Genomic DNA, 16,032 nt, shown 5'->3' with positions numbered 1-16,032 from the left:
CCACAGCTTTCAAAAACCTATCAACTTTAAATTTAGTCACAGGAACAGATGCCTTGAACTTGTCCCATACTGTCAGAAACATAACTTGGATTCAAATGTCTTTTTATAAACTGGCAACTTGTACAATAGCTTTTTCATCTCATGACTAAAATTCAAAAAATAGCTAATATTTGTTACTATGTGTATATGTGTGTTTGTGCTTTAAACATATGTGCATGTTGTATGTTATATCTATGAAATAAAATCCCTAAATTTTTAATTGGCTTACAGATAAATAAATGTTCACATAAATTAAAATGTTAAATTAAGTTGAATGAATTCACCCAACTTGAGTAAATCATAAATACTCTGGTTTTAAATGTTAGTAAAATGAAAATAAATATATCTTCAAAATTTTGTCATATGTAATTGCCTGGTTTGATGACCAGATGGGGTAATATTTATTTCCATTAGTTGTGTAAGATCATAAACATATAAATTTGATCTAAGAATAATACAAATGAAAGTGCAATACAGTATCCATTCTTTCCTATGTACTGTATGTAACAATTGAATTTTGACAAGGAAATAACTTCAAATTACTATCATGATTAGCCAATATCCAGATTTTGTGTGCAGTCTAGGAATAATTGTTGAAAAGAAGTTAGTAAATGTAAATAAGACATAATTATAAACTTCTCATAATTTAAATCTTAATATGCTTGCTAAATATATATAAAACAGGTATAATTTCTTAAACTAAAATACTAGAATATCAATTGCTAAATATGAACTCAAATCAAATGTTTTTAGATATTATGAAATGTTTTGATGAATAGTTGTTACATGGCAAATTTCTGGTTATATATAACATACCAAATTGAACCATGAAGACATAGAAAATGTAAACAGACCAATAATAGTGAGATTAAATTTGACAAAAGCCTCCCAACAAAGAAAAGTCCGGGCTTTGCTACAGAAGTCTATCAAACTTTTAAAGAACACCAATTATTTGAAAATTATTCCAAGAATTTTATTTTACTTCCCCTAATCCCCCCTCTCCCTTCCCATCCTTTAAAGAATTATACCATCTCTGTGGAGCCTACCTCCCTTTTGCTTAACATGGCTCTTTATTCTGCTCTTTAAATTATTTATATTTTAGGTCTCTCATATTAGAAACCCTGAGATATTGAACCTTTTGCAACTGACTCATTTCACTCAGCATTAAAGTCTCAAGATTCATCAGTTTTCCTACAAATGACTCAAATGTATCCTTTGTAATGGCTGAGTAGTTTTTCATTGTGTATATGTACACTTTCTTTATCCATTAATCTGTTGATGAGCATTTAGGCATGTACATGATTTACCCATTGTCAGTTGTGGTGCTGTAAAAGTAGGTACTTACATATCACTGTAGTAGGGTGAACTTGTCTGTTCTGTGCTGATGCCCAGGAAAGGTATAGCTTGGTCAAAGGGAATGTCTTTTTACTTCTTTTCTCAATTTTTATTTTTTATTAGTACATGTGTTACTTTTCTCTCATTGCTGAGACAAAATACCCAACACCCAAAGTTAGAAGGAAGGGGTTTATTTGGCTTACAGTTCATAGAGGTTTCAGTCCATAATCAGCCAACTCCAAGGCAGGGATGACAACCAGGCACAGCAGAGCAGAAACAACATGGCACACAAGGCAGCAAGGGTAACAAGGGAGTTAACAGCATCTTCCTGCCCCTTTTGTCTTATTCAGGCTACGTAGGGTGGGCAGCACTCACACCCTTAATCCTAGTGCCCTTGAGCTTAGCATTGCACCATGAATCAATTCCAGCTTCACATACTCTAGATCAAGCCTATGACCACATGAGGCTTTGGGGGGACATCTAGGCCCAAACCACGACAGTACATATTTGAAGTGCCTAACAATTATATTCCTGTGGGGAGTTGGTACTTATACATAGACATCTTAAATCTTTTTTCATTCCCTTTCACTCCTCTTGCTCCATGTCATGGTCTCCTTCCCTTTTACAAAATATCTATCTTTCTATTTCCTATTATTTTTCAATTTTACTTTTTATATTTTGGGTTCTCCTGTAAGAGAAACTATGCAATGGCAATGTATAAGCTGTATATCTGATTTATTTCGCTTAACCTTATGGTCTCAAGGTGCATCCATTTTCTTACAAATGATTCAAGTTTATTCTTCTCTGGCAGAGTAGTACTCCACTGTGTGTAAATGGCACATTTTATTTATCCATTCATCTGTCTCCATACTGATTTCCAAAGTGGTTTTATTAATTTACATTTCCACCAAGAATATATAAGGCTTCTTTCACCGTAACCTCACCAGCATTTGTTATTTTCTGAGTCCTTGATAATGGCCATTCTTACTAGGGTAAGGTGAAATCTCAGTGTTGATTTGAATTTTATTTCATAATGGCTAAAGTTGCTGAATATTAAAAATGATTTTATTAGCCATTTGTATTTCTCCATCTGTTAAGTGTCTATTTATTGTAATTTCCCTGTTTTGATTGGGTCTTTAATTTTGGAGGTCTAAGTTTTCAAGTGCTTTAAATATTCTAGATATAAGTCCTCTGTCTGAGTACCACCTATGGAAGACTGGATGGGAATAATGAGGTCTAATTGGCTTCCTCGGGGAGCACTGAGAAGAAAGAGGGCATGCAAGCGTGTAACATGCCGCAGGGAAAATTAAAAACACCTGAAGTTAAGTTCTTTACCCAGAGAAGTACCATGGAGGATGGGAGACAGATGAGTCCTGTGAAACCTTAATTGCTTGTGTCTGTGTCTGAGTGAATAAAACCAAGGTGCAGCAATCATTTGGGTCTCTATGTTGAAGGGAGACATGAACCCCCTGCCCTTGCCCAGATTTTAACCTGTTTCTGTGTCTCTTTGTTTTTCATCCTTGTGAACCCTTGGTCAGATTCAAGCTTTGCGTGGGCTCTTAGTTTCTTTTGACATTTTATATTTTTGTCATGAATTCCTCACTTTTTGATACTTTATGATTACCCTGATCATGTATTTACCATCCCATTCCTGGTATTAGCCATTTCTTCAGAGCCCTGGCTCTTTTGATAAAAGAACAGTATTAAAATCTTACATGAGTCAGCTAGACATGGTCATCTTATATTGACCCTTATGACTGATACTGAAATGAACTGTAGGTGTGCACTCTAATTTGCACATACACACCTAGTTATAAATATTTTATGTGGAATAATCAGCTATACATAGGTTTATATTTATACTGTTGTCTCCAATCAGTGGACTCTGATCAATTGTAATCCCAATCAGACTTTTCCCCTTATATCTATAATTTTTCACAGAAACTTGACCTCTGACACCTGCCACTCATATAGTTTATTGTTCCATTTTAATGAATTCATTTGTGTTCCAATTACAGGTTGTAGCCCCATAAGTATATATTTGTTACTTGTCCTCCTGGTAGAGAAATTATTGTCATAATTTTTTAAGTGATGGGCTGTTAGGAACATTTTCTGTTCTAGTGTTTGGTCTTTGATCTTGGTTCCTTACATGGGTGACCAAATTGTCTGGACCTTCCTAGCTGATAGGAACAGCTTCATTCTCATAAGGATTACTGCAAACCTTTACAATGGTGGACAGTTGCCAGAAACCACATCTGCAATAGAAGCTTGGCACTTTCATCTCCACACCCCATTCTCTGGTGGAAAGGAAGCTGGAGATGGATTACCTAATTGGTGATGCCTATATGACTAAGTCTCCTGAAAAATCCCTGTAATGTGTAGTTTAGGGAGCTTCTGAGTCAATGAGTATATCCACGTGCAGGGAGGATGGTGTGCCCCAATGTCATGGGGACTGCCCTGGGGAACTGTCTTAGATCTCTCGCTGCACATCTTTTCATGTGGCTCTTCATGTCACTCCTTTATCACACCCATTGTAATCAATGTTCTAGTCTTCCCAGGGTTCCTTAGAAAAACACCTGAAAAAATTATTGTCTACAGTTTTTTAGCCTGGAGAATACAAGATCAAGCCATGGGCAGATTCAATGGCTGGTAAAGATATTCTCTTTACAGGTGGTGATTTATATCCATGTCTTCACATGGCAGGATGTGGAAAGAGACTCCTACAGGACTCTTTTACCAGGGCTCTTCTTCACTCTTTGCATTTCCTTGTGGTTTAGGTCTGCAGCTTTTGGCCCCTATCTGGAGGGTCACTAGTGTTTTCATACCTTTCTGATACAATTAGATCTCTTTTCACAGCCTGTATTCCATCCTTGGATATTTCCATCTCCTCAATAATTTGATCTAATCTGAAGTGGTTGGGATTTTCATGGATCTCAAATGCATAGTGCCTCTCTTAAGATGTTATACTAAAGACTTTGAACTCTAACCCATGCAACCACTATTCTGGTTTTCATCTCTGCAGTTTGGCTTTTCAAGAATGTGTGGGTTTAATCTCTTAGGAAGACAGAGGTAAGATTTAATTATGTCTTTATTTGGGTTGATAGTTTACTCATATTGCCAAGTATCTTCCATTGTGTGGGTATAGATAGCATAGTTTAGTTCAGCGTTCTGGAGTCTATTGTGATTACTTCAGGTTCTACCCAGGAAGAAGAGAGCTGTTGTACATGACTATGTGCTGCATCTTTTCTTCTGTTTGTTTGGTGGTGTATTTTGGTTTGGATGTAAATTTTCAAAGAAGTTGTCTAAATACAGACAATTTGAGAGTGTATTTCCTAAATCATAAGGTTAGACTTGCTTAGCTTGGTAAACGTCACTGGGTCATCTGAACTGGGTGTGCCATTTGGCACCTACCACCAATGAATGAAAATTTCAGTTGCCTCTCTCCTCCATCAATCAGTATAGCAACTTTAATTTTTTTTTTAGACTTTAGTAGTTCTAATCACCATGACATGCTATCTCATTATCATTCCAATTTGCAGTTCCCTGAATGACATATGATGTGGAACATCCTTTAGTTTTAACTATTAACCATCTTTCTTTGGTCAGGGGTCTGTTTTGATACCCACTTTCAATGGATTGTTCATTATTCATATGAAGAGTTATTTTGTATTCATGTTGTTTCCCAGATGTGTTTTGTAAAGTATCGCCATATGTCGCTTATCTTTTTGTTCTCTAAACAGGATCATTCACAGAGTAGAAAATTTCATTTTGGGGCTGGGGATTTAGCTCAGTGGTTTTGGCGCCTGCCTCGAAAGCGCAAGGTCCCGAGTTCGATCCCTGGTACCAAAAAAATAAAAATAAGAAAATTTCATTTTACAAAGTCCACATAAGTGATATATTTTCTTTTGTGAATTTCATTGAAAGGGTTTGAATGTTCAAAATCATCATTGGGTCCGAGATTTCATAGACTTTTTTTCCTGTTTTCCTCTAGGAGTTTTAAAAGTGAGTTTGTGTGTAACATTTAATGTGTGCATCTACATTCACTGAATATTATATAGCTCCTGAGTACTTGCTCCTTCACCATTTTTGGATAAAAATATGGGTAGAGGGTTTCAGTTAGAATTTCTAAAGTGATGGCAATAAATGAGGATATTCTTGCTGACTTCACTTTGCTGACTTCATTTTTCAGGAAGACCAGGAGAAGGCGCCATGTGCCCTTTTGGACTGCTGAGTCCTAGTGGTCACTAGAGGGCGCATGCTCTCACCTTTCTTGAGCTGATGTAGCCCCAGAGGGTGCCAGAGGCCAGAGGCCATGCAGGACAGTGGCCCACATCTCACCCTCCGGACCGACCTCCTGGAGGTGCCTATGCCTGCTGTGTAACTGTGAGTGCCAAGCTCTTGTCTGTAGCCTGTGTACAGCAATGGGGGTGGGTCTCTGGAGACTCGACAGAGGAAGGGCTCCCTATGGAAGCTGTCATTCAGTGACCACTGTTTTCACAGGGCACCCAGGGTATCAGTCCCCTGCGACAATGTCCACACTGTGCCTGGAGTAAGCGATGAGCTGTGCCCACTGTGGCCTGCAGTGCTAAAGGGCTTTTCACACAGTGACCACTGGTACTGGTGTGAAACAAACACAGGGGCCCATATCTAAAGAGTGGATACTGCTACTAATAGCCAAAGAGTGGCATTCAATACTATTTAATATTCACGGAAGAGCATTTAATACTTTTTAAATTTCCGTGGAGCAGCCTCTAATACTAATTTAACATCCACAGAGTAATCCCTAATATTAATTTAGTATCCCTTTGGAATCTAATACTAATTTAAAATCCACAGAGTGGCCCCTAATACTTATTTAATATCCCAATGGTGGTATCTAATACTAATTTTATATTCACAGAGCAGCTTTTAACACTAACTGAATATCCACAAAGTAGCTTCAAATGCTTAATTAATACCCACAGAGTAGTGGCCTGTAATACTTATTTAATGTCCATATAGTGGCATATGGTATTAATTCATGTCCACAAAGCAAGCTCTAATACTAATTTCATACCCTCAGAGTAGCTTCTAATATTATTTTAATACCCACAAAGTGGCATCTCATAGTAAGGTAGCATTCACACAGCAGTGTATCATACTAATTTACTATCCAAAAGGTGGATATCCAAAGATGGTGTCTTTAATAATTTATATCCACAGAGTGGCCTCTATGACTAATTCATACCTACAAGTGCCTGTAATACAAATGTACCATCCACAGAGCATCCTGTATTATTTATTTAATATCCACATAGTACCTCTAATGCTAATTTGATATTCACAGAGTAGCCCTTTAATATTAACTTTATTTCCACAGAGAATCCTCTAATACTAATTGAATATCCACAAAGTGGTATCTGATATTAATTTAATATTCACAGAGTAGACTCTAATACTAATTTAATGTCTACTGGGTTTCCTAGTTTAATATCCACAAATAACCCACTAATACTGATGTCCACACATCAACATCTAATGCTAATTTAATATCCAGAGTAACCCCAACACTAATGTGACATCTATTTCATGGCTCGTAATACTAATTTAATATCCACAATGTGGCCTTGTATTACCAACACTGTGGTGTATACCACACCGTATACCATACTGTATACCACACTGTAGAGTTCTAATACTTATTATATGTGCACACGGTGGCCTCTTCATATGAAAAAATTATCCACATACAGTTCCTTGATACTATGATAGTATCCTTACTGAGGCCCCTCATTACTTATATCATATCTCTCTTGTGACCTACTGTACCCACAATGTGGAGTCCTAATGCCTATTAAATATGCACTTGGTAGCCTCTTCATATGAATAAATTATCCACATACTCTTCCCTGATACTATGATAGTACCCTCTCCGAGGCCCCTCATCACTTATATCGTATTTCTTCTGTGACCTACTATACCCACACCGTGGACTCTTGAGACTAATGTGATACAGAAGCACCTTTTTTTCTTGAGTCAGTGTCTTACTATATAGTCTAGACTGCCCCCAAACTCACAGGCATCCTCCCTCAGACTCCTAAGTATTTGGATTACAGGTGTGTGCCACAATTTTGGCTCCCTGTGGCATCTTAACAGTAATATAATGGTTATTAAATGTCCATAGTGTGGCCTGTAATACAAATTTAGTATTCACACACAAACTCATGGTATCAATATACTATCTGCTCTATGACCTCTGATACTAATAATATCCATGCAGTGTCCTCCAGTAATACCTAGATAGTGTGTGAAGTTAAGATGGAGTGTCACCCTGATTGGCTTTGAGATCTACCCAGGGGATTGGTGGTGTACACTTCTGGGTGTGTCTATGTGGGACATGGAGATATGACCTTGGTGTCTCTATCTGGTCACTCACTCCTTTCTCTCTGGTGCTGTTCCCCTGCTCTGCTTCTCTGCCACTATAAACTAAAGTGTTGCTCTGCTACACACTTCCTGCATGATGTTTCTGTCTTGGGTCCTGCCAACCATGGACTGAATCTCCCACAAACATGAGCCAAAGCTTCCCCCTCTAGTTGTGGGTGCCAGATATTCCATCTCTATGATGAGAAAGCTCACTAATCACTTAGCCAGTAGAGTGAGGTTTGATGTTTCTTTTTTTGGTTTGATATTGACATGAATGTTGTAAAAATACTTGGCTTCCCAATAATTTCAAACTTAGAAGACACCTGTAATTGTGTTACGAAGAACCCTTGATTTATTCACTCACTTTGTCCAGTGGTTCTTGATTTTTCAGATTTGCAACTCTATGTGAAACACTGCCAAGTATTTTACCCAAAGTAGAGACACTCCTAGGTGACCACCACAGAGGCCCCATGTCAAGAAATTAAAAGATTTCAACTTGAATAGCCAATCCTTAGGCCCCTTTTGCTTTTACTGTCTCTCTTGCCTGGGACAAAAATTCGTTTTTTTCATGTGGATCCAGTTTTCTTTTCTGGAACTCATGCTGAGACTCAGTCATTGTCATGACCTTGACAGATTTGAAGAATATATCCATTTTTATTTGAATACATGCTTTCTGTTCTTTTGGGCATCTACTTAGGAATGAAAGGATTAAGTAGTATAGTAAATCTATATTCAACTTTTCAAGGAAATGCTAGAGTATTTCACCCAGAGGCTGCACCATGTGTAAGGGTTCAAGTTTCTCCCATCTTTACCAACACTTGCTACCTTAAATTATACTGGTGATAGGTGCTGTAGTGGGAGTGAAGGGGAACTTCTCTGTGGTTGTAGTTTGCATTTGCTTAATGGCTGAGATGTTAAGCATGTTTGTGTTTTTATGTGGAAGGACTGGAGTTATCTGTTTCACATTCTGACTCTGGTATTTGTCTAGTCATCAGATCTCAGTGTCAACATTCACGGAGATGATGGCCCACGGGGCCATGGTCTTTCAGTTAAGAGATGAAATGTCACATCCAGCCTTTGGGTTCTTTCATTCCTAAGTCTGTAAGGGCTGAGTCTGTTCATGGCACTCCTCACCATTACATCAACAGTTCCTTGTTCTGACCAGCTACTGCAGCTAAAAAAAAAATCCCAGTTTTAATTTCCAGCTGTCTGCTCAGAGCTCTATCTTCACAAGTCATCGATTCTGCTGCATGGAAAGAGGTCATATCAGTAGAGGACGATGAGACCCACTGACACCACTTTGGCCTTAGGTCTATCCACATCTTCCCCCTGACCTTGACATGGATTCTCTGAGCCAAGGTTACTCAGGTGAGCATGTGCTGATTTCCATGGCCCCATTTTACATCTACTCAGATAATAGGAGATATGTAACTGGACAGGATCTTAGATTGGGAAGGAATAGAAATGAAACCCAGCTAAATATTCAGGCACACACACAGGGAAGTAAAACTTTGGGGCTTCAGCTGAAGGAAGGTAGCACTGAACAAGAAGAGGAGGGGACGGGCTGCTCACAGAACAAAGGGAGCCACGGACCTGTATGGATTTGCTGTGGTGGGGTACAGTCCCATAGTTTCCAGTGACCAAGGATATGAAGAAAATATTTCTTCTTGTGTGAGACATGGGCTGCTGTGTGGTCACGGTCAACTCATTGCCCAGGCTGTTTGATTTCTGGGTCATTAGTACCATTGTGGTGGGCAAAACATCCCAGCCTGTGGGTTTGGGCCCTATAGTAAGAGACTAAGAACTTTAGGAGTCTGTGCTGCTGTTTTGGTTGGGAGCCGAAAAGCAGGGAGACAGAAAGAAAACTCATAGCAGCTTTGATGAGAGTTTGGCAAAGTTAACCCTGCCTTATAATCTTGTCCAAAAATGTTTTATTGGTTTTTTATTATATGCTTATGATACATAGTAAATGCAATCATCGTGGGGAATTGGCATATATACATATCACATCTCAATCATTATTACTTCTCCTTCCCTCCCCATCTCCCTCCTCCCCATCCCAGGTCCCCTTCCAATCTCCTCAAAGTCTCCCTCCCTGTTTTTTAACACCTCTCTTTCACGCTGTCTTTAAATTATGTATATGTTTAGTATTTCATATAAAGGAAACCATTTGATATTTAACCTTCTGTATCTGGTTTATTTCACTTAGCATCAATATGCTTAGCATTAAGTCTCAAGATGCATCCATTTTCCCACAAATGAATCAAGTTATCAAGTCAGTCTGTCTGTCTGTCTTTCTTTCTTTGCCAGTCTCACCATATAGTCCCAGCTGGCCTCAAACTTGCAACAATCCTCCTACCTCAGCCTCCTAAGTGAGATTTTTCTTTATGGTGAGTAGTATTCCATGTAACTGATTTCCTTTATCCATTCATCTGTTGATGGATATGTAGACCATTTCTAAATTTTAGATATAGTATTATGAATGATGCTGCTATAAACATAGGAATGCATGTGTCTTTACATTTCTTAGGAAGATACCCAGATGGGTTATATCTAAGTCAAATGGAATTTATATTTTTAGTTTGAGGAATTTCTAGAGTGGTTATACTAGTTTGAATTCCCATTAACAATCTAGAAGGGCTCCCTTTTATTTATAACCTTTCCTGGATTTATTCTTTTAAGTTCTTGGTGATACTCATGCTCAGTGGAATAAGATGGAACCTCATGTTGTTTTGATTTGCATTTCTATAATGGCCAATGATGGAGAACATGTTTTTTCATGTACTTTATTTGCCATGTGTGCTGTTTTCATAACAAATTTTTTTATTAGGTCTTTCACTTTGGAGGGTCTCACTTTAGTTCTTTATTTTAGATGTTAGTTCTCTGTCCAAGGAATAGCAGACAAAGAATTTTCCAGAGTGGAGGTTGTCTCTTTGGTCTGTGGCTTGTTTCCTTTGCTGTGCAAAAGCCTCTCAATTTGGTAAATCCCATTTGTTGATTCTTAATATTATTTCATGTGCAATGGTTTTGTTCAGAAAGTCCTTGCCTGTGCCTAAGTCTTCAAGAGCTTTACCTATTTTATCTTCAGTGTTTCTGGTCTAATATCTAGTTCTCTAATCCATTTTGACTTGATTTTAGTACAGGATGTGTGAGATATGGGTCTGAATTCATTCTTCTGGATGGGGATCACCAGTTTTCCCAGCACCATTAGTCAAAGAGGCTGTCTTACCTTTGTCCAAAATCAAGTGGCTGAAAGTGCCTGGGGTTGTTTCTTCATTCTGAAATCTATTGTGTTGGTCAGCATGTCTGTTTTTGTTCCTCTACTGTGATATTTGCATCCCTGTACTTTTGTGGTATAACTTTAAATCTGAGGTTGTAACGCCTCCTGCTTTGCTCTTGTTGCTCAGGGGTGCTTTAGCGTCTTCAGTCTCTGCCGATTTCTTTTAAGTTGAAGGAGTGTGCCTTGTAGTTCTGAGAAGAATGCTGATGGTGTATTGATTAGAATTGCATTAAGCATGCATATAACTTGTGGAGTCTCACCATTTTGACGATATTGTTTCTGCTTATCCATGAACAGGGGATGTATTTCCAGTTTCTCCTCCTCCCTCTCTCCCTCCTCCTGCCTTGCTCTCCTGTACCATAGTTTTTATTATAGAGGATTTTCATTTCCTTTGTTATGCCAATTCCCAGGTATATGATTTTTTTGAAGCTATCGTGAGTGGGATTCTTGATTTCTTTCTCAGTGGGTTCATGATTGGTGTACAGAAACAGTATTGAATTGTACCCTGAACCATCTCCCATCATTATGTCTTCTATGGTTTGGTATCTGTTCAGACATTTACCTACTTTTGGTTGGATTCTTAGTTGTTGACATTAAGAATTATTTTGGTAGGGGGGAGGCAGTGGGGATTTGTAGGAGGGGCGTGGCCCTGCAGAGGCTGAAGACGGAGCTCTGGGCTGGGAATCCCCGGCTGTGTCTGTGGTAAGGGTAATGGGTGAGGCCTGAGGTGCCAGTTCTGTGTATTCCAGGCTAGACCCTGTGTCCAGGCTGGAACAGTTGGTGTCCCTGTCCTCTAGAGCTCAGGACCAGCCCTCAGCTTCCTGGCCCTGGGCAGGTTGGAGCAGACAGGAGCAGCCAAGGGACCACAATAGGTCTGAGAAGTTTTGGCTCCCCAGTTCCATTTGCTTTTCCTTTTCTTCATAGTGGTGGATGGGATGGAACCCAGGGCTTGGGCATGCCAGGCAGGCTGTCCACCCTGAACCATTCCCCAGCCTTCACCTCAGAAGGGACCCTGCCACTCATGGGTCTGGGAGTGGTATGGGCAGTGTAGCTGTGGGTTGCTCTGCCTGCCAGGCACTGTTCCACGTCAGAGGTGGAACTTGCCACCCCCAAGGCCCAGGAGAGGACCTGGGATCAGAGACCCCTGATATGTGCACTGCCCACAGCCTTGCTGCCACCTGTGCAGGGTCTGGGCCCCCAAGACCCTCTACACCAGCAGGCCTCCATTGCCCCTCAGTTCCCTGTGGTGGTCCTCATCTTTTCTGAGTCTGCTGCTCCCTACCCTGACCTGGCTTAGTGCCTGTCTGTCCTTACCTGAATAGATGCAGCATCTTTTTCCAGGACTCAAGTGGGGCTGGGAACAGGGGCTTTTGCATGTTCTCAAGGTTCTTTCCCTGGGGAGGGGGCTCTCCTTTGAGGGCAGGGTGGGGCCTGCTGCATCCCAGCCTTGTTAGCTCACATCTTATCAGCTTGCCTGTCCTTTGGCCCACGCTGCTGCTGCCTGGAGGTGGTGATCTAGGTGTGGAGGTAAGTGGGAGGCTAAGGGTCAGGGGTGGGGCTTGGTCCCCCAAAGGAAGAACAGGGTATAGTGGGGGTGAGGTGAGTCGCCCAGTGTTGGAGGTCACTGTGTGGGGAGCAATGGTGAAGGGCAGCTGAGGTCAGGGAACCCACATGGGCACCTCAAAGGAGAGGTGCTAGTGAAGAGGACACTGGGGACTTGCAGAGGGGCAAGGGGTAGGTGGCGAGCACTTGGGGATCCACTTATCCATGAGCAAGATCATGCTCAAAGAGGCAGAAGAGGTCCTAGGAGGGGTCATTGTAGGGGTCTGTATGTGGATTTCCTGCCCAGCTCAGGAGATAGCTTTGGCATTGGGTGAGAAATCACAGGTACAAGGCCAGAAGCATCTAGATCCAGAGCCAGACTGGGAGGAGGAGCCCACCTGGGCTGTAGGGGTCAGGTGGGGTGACTCAGGGAGCTGAGGATGATACAGAAAAGTTTTAGATAACTTAATAGATTAAATATTAAGGTAGTTGTAGAAGAAAAATAAGTAATGTGTTCTTTTAAGATTTGCTTTTCCCATAACTCCTTGTTTAAGGTGATAATTATCTGACTCTAACCAGTAACTTCATTAATCTAACAAAGTTACCATGCCAGGGTGAATTTACAATGTATATGGCCTATCTTGTGTCTGTGACTTGTACATAGGAACTGCAATTGTATTTACACATCAAAGACCACTAGAGATGAGATAATGGCTAAAAAGGATATAAAAAAGGAAACGCTGAACAAAGGGCGCACAGATACTGACCAGACTGGTTTCTGGCGTTTCCGCCCACTCGTGAGAAGAAATTTTATTATTTTATCTGAATTCTGTGTCTCTGTGTATTTCTTTCCGAGATTTCTGTAACAAGGACACTGAGTTGAGGGCACTGGGAGTGCGTGCAGGCCATTGTGAGGGGACAGAGTCCTTGTGAAGACTGGCTGGAGGTGCCTGCTAAGTGTGGGGCCGATGAAGCAGGGTTTGGGGTGCAGAGGCCTTGTCCTGAGGGAGGGGTTCCTATGTGCTGTGCCCTTCCTAAGGGCTTGGCCTTCTACCTTTTCTGCCCCTTCCTTCTAGGAAAGGCCACATGCTGCCCCTACCTTGTGGATGAGTTAGTCAAGGGCCTGGAAGAAACCCCAGGCAGGCTCTATGGCTCCCTAGCCTAGAGCTGGGAGACAGATGTCATGGGAGTTGGATGCTGTCCTCACCATGGCCAGGGGAGTTGTTTTTGAAATAGCAATGTTGCCAGAGCCCAGATGTGCTTGCTGTCCTGAGCCCAGCCTCCACACACCATGGTATAGGGCTGGTCCAAGAAGGTTCTGGTCCAAATTTCCTGTAGGAACTGGGTCGCTCCCTCCCAGGTGTGCAGAGCAGCCTGCAGCCACAGGGACATTGGGCACCTCTTCAGGGTGGCTTCGTGGCCTGGCCATGCTGCAGGGGAGGGTCTCTTGCAGTGCAGAGAGGTGGGGCTGTGACCAAGGCTGGGTAGTGCTGCGAACTTCCTGGGGACCCAGTGTTGCCTGGGCTTTTCTGGTGGAGTCACCTAGGAAGAGCTGTGACCAACAGGACCACCAGAGCTGGAGACAGGGTTGCTTCTGGGCAGGTTTAGTGAGACGTTTCTTTGAGAATTTAAATATGTGCTTCCATTATGTAGAAAACCTCAGCAATGGATTTTTTTCCCTTGGTACCGGGGATAGAACTCAGGACCTTGCGCTTGTGAGGCAGGTGGGGGCACCACTGAGCTAAGTCCCTGGCCCAGCAATGGATTTTTTTTTTTTGAGACAGGGTCTCCCTATGTAGTTCAGGGTGGCCTTGAACTCTCTGTGATCCTCCTGCCTCAGCCTCCCAAGTGCTGGGATTACAGGCATGTGCCACCATGCCCAGCTGCAGCAATGGAATTGATTACAGTAATGGCTTTTATGTGACCAAAGCCAAATTGTGAACTCACAGCTCCTGCAGAGGGTGAGAGGAGCCAATTTGCATAGTACTCTTTTTTTCTTGAGAAAAAGGTCTTGCTGTATGCCCAAGTGGGCCTCCAGTTCTTGGGCTCAAATGATCTTCCTGCCTCCGCCTCCTTAATATTTGGGATGACAGGTGTGCACCACGACTCCCAACTTGCGCGACATTCTGGATGTCTTACTAGGTAATGTCAGAGGGAGGCAGGGCTCCTGTCTGCTGTGTGTGTAGCATGGGGCCTTGCAACAGGAAGCAGCACAGCTGAGGACAGAGTGGCAGCTCGGGTCACGGGCGGGGGGAGATGGGCAGTGGCAGAAGATGAGGCCTGGGTCCCCAGGGGGTCCAGGCAGGCTTGAGCTGGTGGCTGGGCATTGCTGGCCACACCTCTTGATTTCCTTGGGATCACTTATAGCCTGTGGCTGGGGTGGGTGGACTCATCCTTCCTGAGCTTGGCCGGCTTGGTCGTTGTGCTCAGGAAAGTGTGTTAATCCCCACTGCTGAGGACTTATGTCTCCCTGGGAGACAGGAAACCCAAGGTGGCCACTAGGGTTTGAAAGCCCGTGTCCCGCCAAAACTCATGTGGACACTTAATCCCCCTGCGCCATGTTGGAAGGACGGCTAAGGAGGCCATGGAGTCACAGGGGCCCCTACCTCACGGATGGGATTCCGTGCCTCCCACTGCATGTCAGTCAGCCTCTGTCCCTGCGGAGGACACAGCATCTTGGAAGCCAAGAGCAGTGCTCACCAGATACCACCAGCCAGTGCCTTGACCTTGGGCTTTCGGCTTCCAGAAATGTGAGGAATAAGTTTCGCCTGTCTGTGGCATTGTGGAAGCACCCAAAGGGACTGAGACAGTGCCGCTCATCTCTGTATAGTGCAGGCCTGGACAGGTGGTGTCCCCTGCCTGCCCCTGCTGTCCAAGGTCCAGGTCTTGCTTCTTCAGAGCCGGTGGACATTGGGCTGAGGAGGCTGATAGATGCCTGTGCTGATCTCTGAGGGGTTCTCAAGCCACCCAGACACACTCGGCCCCACTCCCCAGAACACAGAGAGGAAAGGGAGCAGGGAAAGGGCTGCAGTGTGTGTGCTTTGTACCTGGAGGGGGAAAAATGGGACAGCATTGGGGTCCTTGGTGGGTTTCTGGAAGAGTAAGGCTCGGCACCCTGCTAACGCCCAAGGCTTTAAAAGTGGTTCCTCCCAAGCGGGTGTGCTGCCTGCACTTTCCCATAGCTCCCCCTCCCCCGGGTGGGAGCCATTGGCAGTGAGTTGCTGCCAGACAGGGCTGAGATCCTGAGGGTGTTTGAATTGGCCCTTTCCTGACTCCCTGTGTGGGGAGCACCATCACATCCTTCCAGGACGTTTTCCTCATGGACTCCTGTCCTGTTTAATTTAATTTCTCTACTCAATTGTGCTTTTCTTCTGGATTTGGAGGAATCTGGCCTGTGTTTGGGCCCCAGGCATCTTTTCTTTAACTGGATTTCA

General features: G+C 42.6%; 1 long non-coding RNA gene across 1 annotated transcript in view; it reads left to right on the top strand.

Moving 5' to 3' along the window:
- LOC110348183 (uncharacterized) overlaps nucleotides 1–16,032 on the top strand; it is a 63,948-nt gene that overhangs the window by 31,688 nt on the left and 16,228 nt on the right. The window contains exons 3-5 of the long non-coding RNA XR_015445402.1: nucleotides 5,564–5,757; nucleotides 8,969–9,144; nucleotides 10,087–10,166. This is a non-coding gene — a long non-coding RNA (uncharacterized LOC110348183). The remainder of the gene's footprint in view (nucleotides 1–5,563; nucleotides 5,758–8,968; nucleotides 9,145–10,086; nucleotides 10,167–16,032) is intronic.

Source organism: Heterocephalus glaber, unplaced genomic scaffold (genome assembly GCF_053883595.1).
Source record: "Heterocephalus glaber isolate CG9 unplaced genomic scaffold, H.glaber_assembly_v1.0 deba00001610, whole genome shotgun sequence".
Taxonomy (NCBI): domain Eukaryota; kingdom Metazoa; phylum Chordata; class Mammalia; order Rodentia; family Bathyergidae; genus Heterocephalus; species Heterocephalus glaber.
Note: the sequence above shows the minus strand (reverse complement) of the source record. Positions and strands in the feature narration are given on the sequence as shown.